Source organism: Phaenicophaeus curvirostris, chromosome 15 (genome assembly GCF_032191515.1).
Source record: "Phaenicophaeus curvirostris isolate KB17595 chromosome 15, BPBGC_Pcur_1.0, whole genome shotgun sequence".
In the NCBI taxonomy this organism is placed as follows: Eukaryota; Metazoa; Chordata; class Aves; order Cuculiformes; family Cuculidae; genus Phaenicophaeus; species Phaenicophaeus curvirostris.
This window is the reverse complement of record NC_091406.1, coordinates 14,428,966-14,445,648: the sequence shown is the minus strand read 5'-3', so window position 1 is coordinate 14,445,648 and position 16,683 is coordinate 14,428,966. Positions and strand designations below refer to the sequence as shown.

The 16,683-nt window shown below is 38.8% G+C and overlaps 1 protein-coding gene across 7 annotated transcripts in view; it reads right to left on the bottom strand.

The window, feature by feature from the left end:
• The window catches only part of TENM2 (teneurin transmembrane protein 2), a 596,193-nt gene extending 580,007 nt beyond the window's left edge, over window positions 1–16,186 (bottom strand). For all 7 annotated transcript variants that reach the window (XM_069869284.1, XM_069869285.1, XM_069869286.1 and 4 more), the window contains exon 1: window positions 16,076–16,186. The gene's annotated coding sequence lies outside the window, so the exon portion shown is untranslated. The remainder of the gene's footprint in view (window positions 1–16,075) is intronic.
• Window positions 16,187–16,683: the final 497 nt, after the last annotated feature.

Genomic DNA, 16,683 nt, shown 5'->3' with positions numbered 1-16,683 from the left:
CCAAATCTTAGCTGTCCCAAGCTAATGTGTATTTTATAATGTATTATTATTGTGGTGGCTCCAAATCATGGTAGCAAAAGGGACAAGAGAAATAACATCCTCCAAATTAAGGTAAAATGTCTGAACAAATATCACATCTATAATTTCATTCAGGTAGAAATACTCCATTCTAATAACGTTAACACCAGAAGCATAGTGATTTAAAGGGGAAAGGAAGGAGGCATACACTTCCTAACATTGTTCAGCTAATATTAATACTCCAGTTTGCCCATTTCTACATATAAATGCATTTTCACATTTATAGAGCTTGTATTTTATTGTACTTGGAATAATACTTCAAAACAAATGTAATTTCTACTTGTTACAAATGATGAAAATGAACATATTAACATCCCTACAGTTCTTCCTAAAACAACTGGGAAATTATTTGTACAGAAGGTGAAGATACCAGACCGGCAATTGTTTTCCACTCGTATCACTGCATATTTTTGTTTCCACAAGATGCAAAAGCTTAGCAATAATTTCTATTTGGCCAAATACGCTTATTTTTAACAGACCTCAGTTTCACTTGAAATTTATAAGTAATTCCACTCTCATTCAAGACATTCTGGTGAAAACTTAACTTTTGAGTAGACACTTAAGTTCTTTCGCTGAACTAAAGTCTTCAGACTTTTCCTTTTAATACTCTCGAAATCAGGAAAACAAGCAATGACAAGAATGATGTTGTTAATTACTCCCAAGTAAAGACAACTTTCAATCACTCCAATACAGGAGATGCCTTTACCTGGGTTGGAGTGGAGACTTGTGTTTTGCTTCTGCTTTCGGTACTGTACGTCCAAATTATGAGTGAATGATGGACACATTTACTTACCGACACAACTAGTATTTATTAGACTGATACAAAGATCGTCTCAAAGTAGCCTAATTTTTATTGCTTTACATGAAAACTTGGAGTCCTTGTGTGATTTTAACAAGACCTATGAAACAGGAAAATCTGTAATCCTTTTTCTGAACATCATGGTACAAAACTGAACTCTAGTGTATGTTGAAGTTGGTGAGACAAGGTCTAATATTCAAGTCAACAGGAATCATGTACCTCTACACGGGTGGACGAGGTGCTAAGGGGCATGGTTTAGTGTTTGATAGGAATGGTTGGACTCGATGATCCGGTGGGTCTCTTCCAACCTGGTTATTCTATGATTCTATGTACATTTTTGGCAACCTTTTCCAAAGAAGAATTATGCCTTTCTTAACAGCTACATAACAGCTAAAGTATGTATAAGGCATAAATAGAATATTGAAATTTTTTTGACACCAGTAAGAGATTTTCATTTAAAAAGAAAATAATTTGTATCTTCTAACAGAATTTAAATAATACAAAAGCTTTTAAGTAATTAGAAATTGAAGAGCTCTTCTTCAGCTTAGACATTCCCCCTTTCCATCCTGCAAACTCTTACTCAGATCCAAATCTGGTTCAGCTCCATAAAAGTCAGGGAAAGGCCTACCTGAAGACCTGGGGTTCACCTGGGGACACGGGTAATGCAGGCTCTCTGGCTGACAAGGCATAAACAGTTGAACATTCACATCAATTGGCCAAACAGTTACTCACTTTGCTTTAGTACCATTGGCAATTCACAGAAACTCTTCACCACAGGAAAACTAAATACACTTAAGTCACAGCATCAGTAGCTGAATTACAAACTACAGAGGCATTATTTTACATGCAGAATTAGGAAGAGAAGCGAGCCTCTCACACCACAAACAGTACATGTCTGTGGTTTATCATTTCAGCTAAACCAATACCAGTTTAAGGTGTCCTATCAAATGTTTACCTTTCAAATTAAATGTATTTTATCTATATGTAACAAAATAAGGTTGATAAACAGTGTCTGACAAAAACCCACTTTATCTACATATTCTGATAGACGGCAAATCAAAATAATTCAAGCAACAAAATGCACTTTGTGCAAGTAGCTTATTTCACTGTGTAGGCTAAATGTATTTTGAGAAAGGATTACATTTTGTTTGGCAATTTATTTTATTGACAAAGCGTATTTCATCAGATATTGCTTTGCATTTTGTAGACAAATGAATGTTGTCAAATACCCTATTTCCTTTGCTAGATGAAAAGAATTTTTCCACAGATTCTAAACCTATCTGGAGAGTAAAATGGATTCTACACAACAGTAGGTTCTACAGAGAAGGTGTTTCTGTTACAAACGTCTTTAAAAAAGTATGAATTTTTAAGAGAATACTCAGAATACATAATAAAAAGTGGCTTTTAGTATTGATATGTGTTGATTGTGATCTTTCAGGATAATGAATGCTCACATTAAGGTAAAATAACAGAAAAATCAATATCTAAGTAACTCTGGGTTCTACAATTCTAATTGATGCAGTATACTTATTGAAAGTTTACCCTCTACTCAGAATAGTATAAGATCTTGGAGCACTAACTGCCAAACATGTGAAGACAATTACTTTTTATTGTTTCCTTCCTGAAATATTGTCTTTAATACAGGAGTACAGTGTCACCCTACAAGACAAACAACTTGCTCTAGCACTGCGAAAGGACCTAGATCCAACTTAAGGTAATTGGTTCAAATTGTTCTTAGGCTAGTTATAGCATGGCAAAAAAACTAACAAACACAAAAAAACCCAAGCAACCCTCCCGGCCCCCAAAAGCTACACACTAATATTGATTAAATTAATTATTTTCACATATTTTTCATGGAGTTGCGACAACAGCTCAGAAAAAAAAGACCAGAATCTGAATATTCAGCCCACAACCACAGACTCAGAGTTGTTTAGGTTGGAAAAAAACATTAAGATCATCAAGAGTAACCCCTAATGTAAAACTGCCAACCGCACCACTACACCCTGCCCCTAAGCCCCACATCTTCTAAAACACCTCCAGGGTTGGTGACTCAATCACTTCCCTGAGCAGCCTGCACCAATGCTTGGCAGCCCTCTCAGCAAAGCAATTGTTCCCAACATCCAATCTAAACCTCCCCTTGGTGCAAATTTAACGTGTATATTCTAACATCTACTTCAAAAATATTAACTTTATATACATCTCTTTCTCCTCTCTGTTACCGACCGTAGAAATTCCAAGTTAAGTCAACATTGAACTTGAAAAATAAAAAAATGTGTCATATTCTTATAAGCATTAAACTGAGTGGGATTCATTTTTTGAATACTGAAGAAGTATTCTTCATGATAAGTCTGTCTTAACAATAACTTGTGGACATACATCATGAAGAGCTTGAGCCTTACAGCTAGGACCTTCAGGTGTAATTTACTGAGAAGGAAAAAAGGCTCCCTGGAGATGTTCAAGGCACAGGTGGACAAGGTGCTGAGGGGCATGGTTTAGCGTTTGATAGGAATGGTTGGACTCGATGATCTGGTGGGTCTCTTCCAACCTGGTGATTCTATGATTCTATGAATCCAATTCCTTCCCCCCCACCCCAGTTAGGGCCGGACATGAGCACGTGGCTCAGGGGTCCAGGTTGTGACATTTTTTGGTGTAGTTGGCAGGATCTGTCTGTTTGTAACGGTGACAGGGTGAAAGAAAATGGTGATTTCTGGCATGGTTATGATTGCCCCCTGGGATGTGCCCTGTTTCTATTTTTCCCCACTCGTCTCTGGTGTTGTTGGGGGTGCTTGGAGTCCTGGTAGCTGCCGTGTGGGTGGTTGCTCAGAAGGGGAAGTTGGAGAGACTTAAAGTTACAAGAGAACATGAAGACTTCAAAACAGTGAATGAGTCTTTGGAGACAGACCTGGAGGCAGAGCAGGTAGCTCTGCGGAGAGCACAAAAAGCACTGGCTAATATGAGAAGGTCAAGGGAGATTTTGGGAGGTACTATAGAGGACGCTTTTGCAGGAGAAAAGATGCTGTTGCTCGAGGCTAGTTGGGCCGGTTGGGGAAACGGTTTTTCAAGTTTTACCGAGGAGACTGCTGATCGGGCCCGGGAAACGGCCACCTACTGCTGGGATGAGAGGGTGCTGCCTCATCGTGCCCCCGAGCTGCGACCCCTGTTCGAAACAGAGGTTGCTTATGAAGGAGAGGATAGGATTAGAGTTTCTCAACAAGAACTTGAGGGACCTCACAGACCAAGAATTTTTTTGCCGTTGGATGCAGCCCCAGAGTCTGAGCGGGTGGCTCGGCAGCAGGGTCCTGTTGGTGAAACAGAAGGCATCAACGGCGGTGGGGGATGTTGTCAGACTGTTTTATCTAGTTCGGAGCATGAGGCTCATTGTTTTTGGGATGAGGGGGTGGTGAAATTGGATCCTATTCCCGATTCTGATCCCGAACTCCAACCCCTGATCATTATTAATGACGGGGTGGCAGAACCTGATCTTGCTCTTGATGCAGATCCTGATTTCAAACTCCAACCCCCAATTGTTATTGATAAGGGGGAGAAGCCTGAAACCTCTGCTGTAGGGAAAGCAAATGCACATGCCCTAGCGGAGCTGGCTGGATTGCAGGAGCTTGAGGAAGCACCCCACTTTGTGATTCAAGCAGGATTCTGCTGGGGTGGAGGAAACAGATTTTGGGAGCAGAATGACGCAATTGAAATCCCTATTCCTGGAATAGGAAAGGGGTTTCCCCAACATTTAATGCCTGGCCTGCCCCTATCTGACCTACACTGGTCAGCAAAAAAAGGCAGCCCCCAGAGAAAAGCTGCCCACCCCCCCCCCCCCCCAAAAAAAAAATGCCTGCAGCCCCTTTGACAAAGGGAATAATAACCACTACCGTAGCTCCTGTTGGAAAGAGGACCAGCCCCACCCCAGGCTGAGAAAACTAGTGGAGCTATCCTTAGCTGAACCAAAAAGCAGCCAGTGGGCTTATTTTGCACTGCTCGCAAAAACCAAACAAGGGGATTTATTGGCTGCTTTCTCCCTCAGCAAATCAAGATACTGCCCAGGACAGACTGTCCGGCGGAGCCTCCCAAAATTAGAGAGGCATCCCTTACTTTAAAAACCCCACTTAATCTATATGCATGGGTAGCCACCGATGCCCATGAAAAGGACTACAAAATAAATACAGGGTGGATTGTTCCTTTTTTAAAATCGGTCCTGCCTTGGACTGAGTTTTCTTTTCCTTTGTTTTTATTAGGGAAAAACCAACCAACCAAAAACCTGGATGATCAACCATGGAGCCACGTGGACTGAGGACACGCCCTGACATGCCGGGCCATAAGCTCTGATGTTGACTTTGTCCTTGTGTTTAATATGATCAATGTTGCTATACCTGTATTGAGATTTATTGATTTATTTATCCTTTTTTTTTTTTACAAAACTGTTGATTTTGTGTTTATTCAGTATAGTTAATGTGGCTACTTTTACTATACTATACTACTTCACCATGCACTATTACAGAATTTTGGATTTTCCCTAAGTTGAATATTTGTTTCATAAGAAAGTTGCATCTTACTCTGTTAATGTTATTATTGCTCCTCAGGAAGAGAGATCTAGACCCATCAATCTCACCTGGAAGCAAGAAAGTGGTGGTGACTCCTGAGGATCTCATCATCACACAGTTTTGTGAGTTCTGTCCCTGGGACCCAAAATTCTATCCTTTGCAGAAACCAGATTACTATGAGGCTTTATACATGCCTCAAGTTTCTTAATACTCTGGTTTTAAGCCACCTAAATTTATTTGAACCAGTGGGTTGACCACGTGGCCTGGACTACGTGTTCCCGAGACCATCTGCTGCCTTCAATGTGGTAATTTCTTTCCTTCTCTCTCTTTCTCTCTCTCTCTCCCCCCCATTACCTCATGGTGTGCGTGTTGGATTGGATCCTGGGGACCTGGGTTGTTTTCAGGGATTAATTTCTGTAACTTTGGGTGGCTGCACCCCCTGTGTCTTTGTTGTGCGCCCCAGTATCTTGGTGTGTTGCTTGCCAGAGCCAGAAATAAATACTGTTTTGATATTCACCCTGGCAAGGGAAATTTTGCCTTTTAGTATAGTTTAAAGCGAGAAGAAGCAACAAAAAACCCCAAAAAACTCCTTTCATATTTGAAACGGCTTGATGGTCAGCAGAGGAGACATCAGGTAACTGAAGCTCCTACTCTTACCTCAAACCAACTTATTGTTTTTCCTCCTTGCAAACTTTCAGACACTCCTACAGAATGAGGGCATCTTGGAAAAAAAAACAAACTGATGACTGCTATTTCTCCAAGCAACAAATTGTTTCCTCAATACCTAATTTGCAGCTATCATAAAAAATTTAGGCCCTCTCCTGCTTCAAAGAAAAGGCCTCATGTTCCAACAATTCAGCTAGAAGAGAGTTATAAGCTAGCATACTGAACTGCATGTACGAGTTCACATGAAACACAGATTTCATATATCTGTTCAATTATATTTCTAGAAAATGACACTGGAAGTAAGATTTCAAGTATTTAGCAACTCTTATTTTATAGGACCAATATTTATTTCAGCAGGAATAAACTGTATAAACCCAACATCTGGTAGCATCTTTAGCAGCCAGCATCAGGCAGAAGTCTGCCTACAGAGAAAGACACATTCATTCTGGCAGCTTGTGATGCCTCCCTGCCTACACATCAAGACATCAGGGGTTAGGGCTTTCATGAGGTTCATCCCTACAATAATAGCTGTCACTTCCATTACACTCTCCTGGACCACAATAGATGACAGTCTTCCCTTCTGAGGTCCTCCAGCAGATACCTTTTCTCCTCCCCTGTCCACAAAGTTACTGTGGGATGAATAGACAACTGGTCTCCATCTTACTAAAACTCAACCTCTTCCCTCCCAGCCTTCCCCAAATCATCTTTCTTAATCCACCTACAACCGCCTCATCCCCAAGGAGTTCTGATAACCAGCTGCACTTTCAGCATACAATGGATACGAAGAATGTGCACTTACTGAGGAATCAGAAATGTTTTCATGGTTGTAATTTGAACTACTCCGTGCAACTAACTTGAATGCTGAATCACAGAAACGGAGAACATTTCGGGTTGGAAGAGACCTTAAAGCTCATCCAGTTCAAACTCCCCGATCACTAGAAGCGACGTGTTCCACTGGAACAGGTTGCTCAAAGCCTCATCCATCTTAGCATTGAACACCTCCAAAGAAGGGGCTTTCATGACTTCTCTGTGCAACTTGTGCCTTACCACCCTTACAGTAAAAAATTTCTTCCTAATATCTATTCTAAATCTCCCCTCTTTCAGCTTAAAACCATTATCCCTCTGCCTGTCACTGTCCTCCCTGATTAAAAGCTCCTCCCCAGCTTTCCTGTAGGCTTCCACTATTGCTTTAGCACAACGTGAGGGGGAAATTAGAGTATGGTCTTGCCGTTTAAAACACCCAAGAAAATGGCATTTGGGCAGTCTGCCCACTTGTCTGATGTGCTGGCCAGTTAAAAGGATTACAGACATAGTTTACTGCTTGCTGCTCCACCTAGCTCATCAGTTCTTCCACAGAGAAAGTTCTCAGTGTTCTTGGCCCTCATACAGGCTCCAGATGGTTCTTTGGTAAAGCTCCTCAAAACCTTCTCTGCCACCTACATATGCCAGAAGTAAACTCATGCAGAATTACTATTTTCAGGGTTGGAACAAGACAAAGAAAAAGAAAGCATCTGGGAGAGCACAAACATGGTTAAAGGTTGCAGCACAATAGTAACCTTGACTTTTTCTCTAATTCAAAATTTGGCTGGTCCTTGGAGTAAAATTCAAGTCAAAGGCTTTATTTTCTTCTTCCTGCTGTAGACATGAAATAGTCAGAGAGCATTACAAGGAACAAGAAAACATGGCATCCACCTGCCACAAAGGAAAAAAGAAGAAAACCTACAAGATACATACTCTGGAGAAGCATTCCAGAGAATCTATTGTGTAGCTTCAGTGTGCAAACACACTGAAACAAAATGACTGACAATGCTATTCATTTCATGGTAGAAAGCAATCAAATCAGCAAAACAGCTCTTTAGAAAACCCACACTATTACTGTTTACTTACTCATGCTTGACATCTTGCAAGTGGATTTCATATCTATAATCATGATCTTTCCTGGGACTGAGGTTAGGCTGGCCATCATGTACAGAAAACATAAAATTAACCTTCTGTCAGACTGGCTGCACCACACCTGTCAAACCAAGATGGTATACACTTACAGGTTCGGGATTAGACAAGGCAAAACTGGCATCAGGTACTTAATCTTTTTCTATAGTGTCCATCATCAAAATTTCTCCCCATCCATCAGTGGATCTGTGAATACCTAGAAATTATTTTTGCAATAAGTATCGATGCCTGTAAAACCCCTTGCAAGTTCAGCTCCAGTTGAGTTCAAGCCTTTGCAGTTTCCCCCATCTAATTGTCCATACCCCTCCAATGCTGTTACTTATCTCCACGCAATGAGCTAAGTACGTTGACACAATCAAGAAAAATTTCATCTCAAGACTAAGGTAGTGGCAAAGGTCCTTCCCACTAAACAGTGCAAAGGTAAGTCTATTTCTTTTGGCTATGAACTGGTCTCCTTAAGCCTGGTCCTGCAGTCCTAGCTCCTTTCTTTCTAGATCTCACTTATGTATGGCAATTTCTTGTGATTTACTAATGCACATTTGGCCACACAGATGAAGATCATGGATCAGCAAGTCCTTTTGAAACCAAATAACAGCTTTAAATTGGGTTGTAAAATCTACAGAAAAATATATAGTCATTTGAGAACGAGCATCACTATAAAACAAAGTCCATATTTTGAATTAGTTATACTGTTTCGTATTGTAGATCAATGTATAAAAATATATATTTGTAAGGCCATGCATATTTAGTTCTCTGTCTTTAAGGCAAATTTTTCATTGACTTGCTTTGAAGTTGCAAATTAATAAAATATTAGGTACAACAACAATTCACACACTGATACTAAGTATTTCCTAAATAAACCAGAAACAGCCAAGTGCACTCTTGTCCCCTTCACACAGAATTTCACACAATGAATGCACTGTAAGAGCAGAGAGATTATCACTTACCTAACCAGCACAGGTTAACTAGATAGCTATATTTCACTTAAAGGGAAAAGCCAATTGTTGCATGTCTTATCATACTAAAACATCTTGGCAACAATTAATAGCTACCCAATTCATAGAAACTGCTTCCATTATTTTTGAAGCAGCTACTTTCTTTGAATGGAATGACTAAGAGAAAAGAAACAGATGTTTCTGTTGCTAAGGAGATTGAATGAAAAAAAGAGATATAATGCAAATATTTAAAATATTCCTTCCTCTTGGATCTAACTGCTTGCTTTATAACCAGCATCACAGCCAGTTATCGCATAACAGAACACCAGTGTGTTTCTTTTTTGGTTTTTTTGCATTGTGACTGTTCTACTGAAACATATTCTGCATATTTATTCTGGGATAACATAGCATAACAAATGAAGATGCCTAGACACATGTACCAGCATTTCTATGTCTTGAGTAGCTGCAGATCCTCATTGTCAAAATTGGATACCTGCATAATAAGCCAGATTTCTCCTAAAGTGAGGGAAATTTCACCTGTCCGTGAAATGTGCCCCATTACAGTTATGGCAAAGCTAACATTAAAAAACAAGACAGGCACAACCTTCTAAAACTAAATAAATATCTCTACCAGTAGGCAGATTGCTTTAATGTACATGTTCATATTACTGTAATTAAACTCATGTTGTACAAGCACGAATCGCATTGCCAAGGGCTCTAAAAAGCTAGGTCAATAAAGACCTGTGTGAAGTACAGCTGCTTCTACTATACATGCTCAAAAAAGGCAAGATTATACCCATCTGCCAGAAAAACAGGTAAGCAGGCAGTAGGTTTAAAAAAAAAAAAAAAAAAAAGAAAGTAAAAATCAAGTTACTTAGACCTTATTATACCAAAGATATATTTTTAAATTATCCTGCTAAAACTCATACTTTGGAAGTTAGGCATATTTTCATTTTCTATAGGAGATGATAGAAGGCAACAGTAGTGTACTGTTCCTCCACTTCAAGTCACTGTAAATGTACCAATATAATAAGAAATGTTTATGTAAATGACAAACATATAACACACAGTGAAACAGAGAATAAATAATAGCTCAAAGACAACTAGTAAGCCACAACCTCCCCTGCATAAAAATTCAAATTTAAAAGAATAAAGTGTATAAAGAACAATAAAGTGTACAACAAAAATTATTTGTGCCATGAATCATCTTGCTTCACATACCTACAGGAAGCGCAACACCGCTACCGTACAGCATAATCTTGTCACTCTCCAATGCCCTACTGACATGTTTTTCTACTGCATTATTAGCACCCTTGGAGGACTCCCTATTACTCAAAACTGATTTATTCTTGCAAGCTATCTTGCTCTCTCTAATATCTCCTTTCCTGCAGTCAATAGCAGCCATCTCCTGGATGACACCTGAGCCTGTTTCCAGGCTTATTGTAACTGATTCATGTCCCAGCTTCAGTGGCAAATATATATAGCTGTCAGATGGAGTACTGATGGTGGCAGCTCTTCCCGGTACCAAAATGTCTGTAAGCACTGAACATTTTGATTTCTCCCTGTGACGGCAGTTTAGCTATCTACTTCGGTTTTCTTTATATAAAGCCTGATTTTTGAAGATCCTATCCAAAAACATATAGCTTGCTGACTAGAAGTTAACTTCTCGTTTGATTTCAGACTGACTCAGGACTGGAGCATATTTTATAACTGACATTCAAAAGTGTAATGAACCAGCTTATAGCTGCTACTCCTACAAACACAAACAGCGTAATGAGAAAGAAAAAAATAGGAAAAAAGCTGGAAGAAAACATATATATATAGAAGATTCCTTCCTCTTAAAGATTTTTCTCTTATTATTATTTTTCTTTAAATACACAAAAATCAGATGCTTCTGAGGGCAAAGGCACCAGTCTGGACTGGAACGGAATGAGACCGAATTGCAGCTTTATCCATTCATTCCTCACGCCAGCTCTTTTCCACCAGAAACATTTATCAGACACCCACACAGTCACATTACCTCAAACTCCAGTCACAAAGTAATTGCACACCATCAAAGAAAGATGGTGACTGCAAACTTTCTCCTCTTCACAAGGTAGTTCTGAAACAGCTGAGTTCAGGATTCATCGTCAAACCTGAAGGACTATCTATATACTCAAGCACACAGAATTTCTTTTGAAATCACACCAGGTTTCCAGAAAGACTTGATAATTGGTTCCACAAAAATGCAGAATTGCCACTAAGGAGTTTTAAGTACAGGAGAGAATGGATAAAACCATAAACAAAGGAAAGATTAACAAGAGCTAGGATTTTACATGTCCTTCTGGTCAGATTCCCTTAATCATCTCTTGTAACCGGTTACACAGAAGTATTTCACCAAGCATGACCTGCGAGAAAAAATAATTCTTTTTTTGTGGGCTCTCCCAGGACAGCCACAGAATGCCATTTCAGAGATTCTAGTCAAGACCTGCCCATTTCAACCACTTGAAGAAGCAGTGAGTTATGCTAGGACTTCCTCCAAGCTTGTATTCCAGGTCAGCCTGAACATCTACAGCATTTCCCACCAGCCTTCCACCCACAGTCCCATATTCTCTTAGAAGCAAAAAGATGAGTTTTCTTTTTAAAATTATGACATACGTTAAAACTGCCTTTAGCTAGAAAAATCAAAGGTCAAAGATCAAATGTGTTTTGTTTGTGGTTTTTTTCCACAGTCTTTTTTATGCAAAAGCTCGTATTACACTGAAGTATATTAAAAATACATGAGTTATACAACTTCATGGAACAGAATGTAGATTATCGTTAGTAAAATCTGCACCTGAGCCCACAAAAATCCTTATAAAATATTGAATGCTATCAGCATCTATTTAGCAATACTCAATTTGATATGCTACACAGTAATCAGTCAAAAATTCAGAATTTCAAACATCTAGTTTTCCTTGCCATTACATTCTTACTTGACACTTAGTGATAATTTTGTGTTTTTACACAGCTAGTTTTCCTAACTGCAGCCTCTCAGTCTGGATATTCATATCTAGAGTCCATTAAAATTATTTTAAGATACAGTACTACTACTTCTCTTTTTATTTTTTTTTAAATTATCCTAGACTTGCTGTTCTGCTTGAGTTATTCCCATCTTTCACACATCTGACAGAGGCCTGAATATCCAAAATAGGATTCAATTTCTCATCTCTTCATGCAGGACTTGAGAAATGACAAGGTTGCATTCATTCCTTCAAATAAAGTCTTGGGTCTTAAGGAATTCTGTTAAAAAACTTTCTCTCCCAACAAGTGTTTTTGCAGTGCTAAGGTCACAGCGTGGGGATATGTCCTGATAAATTTAAAGCTGCTTCTAAAACTAAACAGATTAAACCCTAATAATACTCCATGGAAGCTCCACAACAATGAAAGAAATGTAAAGAAAAACAGTGTCACTTCTTCCTTAAAATACCTTTTAGTGAAACAAGTAATAGGTGATCTGGCATAATTTGCAAAAGCATTTCAATTCTACTTCTGTAATCACCATTCATTTCACAACCATCCTTTTTAATTGAATATTTATCCTTGCTCTTTCATCATGCTGAACTATCGCTGATAATTCCAGGAAGCATCCACTTCACTGTATTCATTTAAAGAAAAAAAAAAAACAAAATAATTTTCCAATGCATTGCATCTTATTTGGGATACAGATTTCAGGCAAGGGGTGAAGAATAGGAGAACAACACAGTAGCAATACTGATTTATTGGTTACTTGATGATTTAGAGTAATTTACTCTAAGTAAGTTTTATGCTTACACAGGATGGTATTCTGTCTTTGCTGTCAAAATAATTACGCAGCAGAAAAATCAATAGCCCCAGTTACATTGGTTTTGTGGTTCCATTTCTGAGCGCAAATATTTTATTTATCAGGTTGTGATTGTGAGTTTGCTGCTTAGGAATTAAAAGACAACTATTCCAAAATAAAATGCACAAAAAAATCAATTGAAAGAAAATAATTTTCTTTGGGGGCGGATAAGAGCATACGTATAAATAAAACTGTTTACAAGACTACGTATTTAGAGAATATAGACTCGTTCTTCACATATATTGACTACTGTTTCAGAAAAATGATGTCTTGTATCTTTGAAAGATACAAAAAGTCCAGTCTCATGGAAGTTAATCCATTCAATGGAAGCAGAGTTCGGGGTTCTGCAAGAGGGTTGGGTTTTGGTGGTTGCATTTTGGTTTGCATTCTTTTTTCCAGGGCAGGGGAGCAGAAGGGGTGAGGCTGTGAGAACAGAAATAGACTAGAAAGGGAAAAGAAGCCAGAAAATTAAGCAATTATGAAAATCAATAAGCACAATCACACTAGAAATTACTGTAACTCTGACTGTAGGTACCTGTTAGGAGCTGACCAAAAGGTATGACAGGATACAAAGGTCTGTGTGAAAAGCAGCCCCAGAATTTGGCAGAAACCATATGAATAAGACTTTGACCCACAGGCTCCAACCCAGAGCATTTTTATTGGCAATGGAGGCTGCCGTTTAGAAGATACATGAACATTGCTTTGTGTACTTTCTTTCCCTTTAAACATGACTAAAAATTAACAAAGCAAAGATGTTAGAGAGCCTTGTAAGTGTAATAGTAAAAAGAGGACTACCTCAGCAGTTCTTTCAAGTAGTTTTGATTATTCATACCAATAGGAGTTTACAAAAGGTTTCCAAAGCGTGTAGAACATGTGCCTTTACACAGAGTAGCAAAACAACATTGCATCCTCCAGACACAGGACTAAGAAGAGCTCTGAAAATGGCAGCGACTGGGAGGCTGAGTTCTTCCCACTCCCACAGAAGGGAATTGACAGTCAAGATGCATAAAGCTAAGAAACTGAATCCCTCCTTGAGGAAAAGACCAGGAGGGTTTTGTTCAAGAGGTTAAGCTCGGTTTCAATTTAAGATAGTTACTTTCTAAAGGCATTGAACCACCATGATGGGGTGTCATCAGCTTTTGTGGAAAAACAAACAAACATGCAAACAAAAAACATAAAACTCCAAAACAAAACACAAGTCTAACGAATATGCTGAAACACGGATATCACAGCAATGGCCTCCAAATAACAGAGAAGATGCTGGTGAAGGACACAAGGCAAGGAAATGAGTTTCCTCCATATTGGGTTGGGAACTGACAGCAAGACTTCTCCAGTTGTATAAAGAAGAACAAATCAAAAGGCAGAAATGTGCAGAGCTCACAGGCTGGACAAACACACACAAAAGGGAAGTAACTGAGAAGTTACCAGCAGTTCTTCATCATCACAGCAAACGTGCAGGAACACACATTTAATGAGGGAAATAAAGAATGAACAGTATTGGTTCAACACTGCTAAGTCAACCACAGGGCCTACAACAGGCTGAAAACAAGAGATGTCACCAGCATCCGGCATCAACACCCAACCCCAGTCCCAGAGCTAAGCAAAATTCACTATAACATGTAAAGACAGAAAGTTCCCCACCAAGCCCCAGAGCCTGCAGAATAAAACCCCAAATCAGCTGAAGTGATATACTGTGTGCAATCTTCTTGTGGTACTTCTGTTCCTCCCCCATCCTGGAGCCTGTGAGGATTCCTCTCTAAGCTTCATGAATTTGTGGAAGTCTGCTTAAGCAACTTTTTTACTGCTGGTGAAGGAAGGCTCTGCTCCTCACAAACACCACAGCATTAAGCTCTCCTGTCCTACCATGTGTCTCAACTCAAAGCAAATCCACAGCAAACTCCCACAGCTATACAATGGGAAGCAGTCGAAAAGGAGTTATTTCCTTAGTACCTTAAAACCCTTCCTGGCCTGAATATTTTCCAGAGCCATGTGAAAAAAGAGCATACAAGATCTAGTCACCAGATTTTCTTTCCCAAAGTGAAGAGTTGCTTATACTGAAGCATTTCTATTTTTTTCATTTCGATTTTCTTGTAGTACACACATTTTGAAAACGCAGAGATGCACGCACTTAGAATATTTTCCTTTATAAGTAGGGAGCACAGATCTTAATGCTTTAAAAACTGAAGAAACAGAGAGTCATGGAGTCAGAAAATAACCTTTTAGTAGAAAATATATAATGACAACCAATTAATCCATTGCAAACAATGCAGCGAATGTGTTGACCTTTTCACTCTAAGTGAAAGAATTTGCTTGGAATTTGGTGCTTCCCATATCTAAAACAACATAAGTTTTGCCATGCCTTGAAAGATGTGATAGAATTTAAAATGTTCTATGAAACCAACTTCATCGAGAAGATGAAAAACCTAGAAGTAGTTTCTTAAGAAATATCTTCACTGAATTAAATGTTTTGAGTAAAAATCCTCAGGTGAACCACAAAAAAACCCTGCATTTAGTACAATTTAAAATTCACAAGAGAATAAAATCTCAGAATTAAATAATAAAAAAAATTAATTCTTTTATGGGAATCAACCAACTGAAGGATCTATTTCCTTTACTCTTGAGCTACTCGTAAGCAAGAGAGCCTACTTCCTCTGCTGGACACACTGGGACAAGAGCATTACCGCATGTAATTACATTAATTCCCACAGTGTATGTACAACATTAATTAAATTATGGAGCGTCTTGTGAGCATTCTGTCCAGCAGTTAGAGACACCACAGAAGAATAGATAATTTGAAAGGTTCTTTCCTTTGTTTATCTTTTTGCAGGGTATATATAACTGGACACGCACAATTACAGCTTTATGACATGCAGCCATTCCCGTAGACTAAAAAAAATCTGTTGTGTTGGCCCACTTCAGTGAAAAAAATTTCTTTTGATGTCAGGAGCAATAAATTCCTAACATCCTCATCTGACCCCAAATTTGTTAGGACAGGCAGCTCTAGCAAATTAAAATCCAGGTAGGTAGGAAAAAGACTTATTTCTCTTAGCGAAGCATTCTGAAGCAATTCAGTTGGGCTGGAAAAGGCTGAAGTTGATTCTGTAAAGGAAAATGCTGAGACAAATTGCTTTCCTCTATGAAAACACTTTCCTGCAGAGATCTTTCTAGGTATTTTTCAAGCATAGATGGAAACACTTAGGTCAAAAATATAAACACATCTCAGAGCAAAACAACATCGAAAACTCAAGTGACTACTCACTGAAAGGGAAGGTTGGCAATGCTCTGTTCTGCAGTTGGTACGGGCAGTGTCTTTAGCTCATCAGGTGAGAGAGAATTCTTAGCAAGCTGGGCAGTGAAAAACAAGAAGGATCTGTCAGGAAGGAAAAAAAGGATAACTTTCAGAAAAAGATGAACTGTAAAATACCAGTAATAAGCAAAGACTTCAATAGTATTTTGGTACTTAGTGCTCTCAGTTTTTAATTAGCAAAAGAGCAACACAATCTACCCATTCCAGGATAGTATTCCTCAAAACTTTTGAGTCAAGATACTTTATCCCCAGGTAACTTCATTGTGAAACATTTAATGTACTCTTAGGTGTCACCACTTCACAGACCACTTGTTGCTTCCTCTGCTGATTTATTTTCTTTCTCAGCGTGCAGTACTTCATAGTACCTGTTGGTTCCCACATTTTCTTCAAGATTTTGATTATCCTCAGAAGTATTTTTTCGAAAATAGAAATTACCTAATATGTCCACAGCCTCACCAATTGATTCAATTTATTTTTCACTTGGTCAATGAAATGGTCCAGATGGAGCCACAACTACTTGTAAGATGACTCGGAAAAGGCATAGGCTTCACCTCCATTAT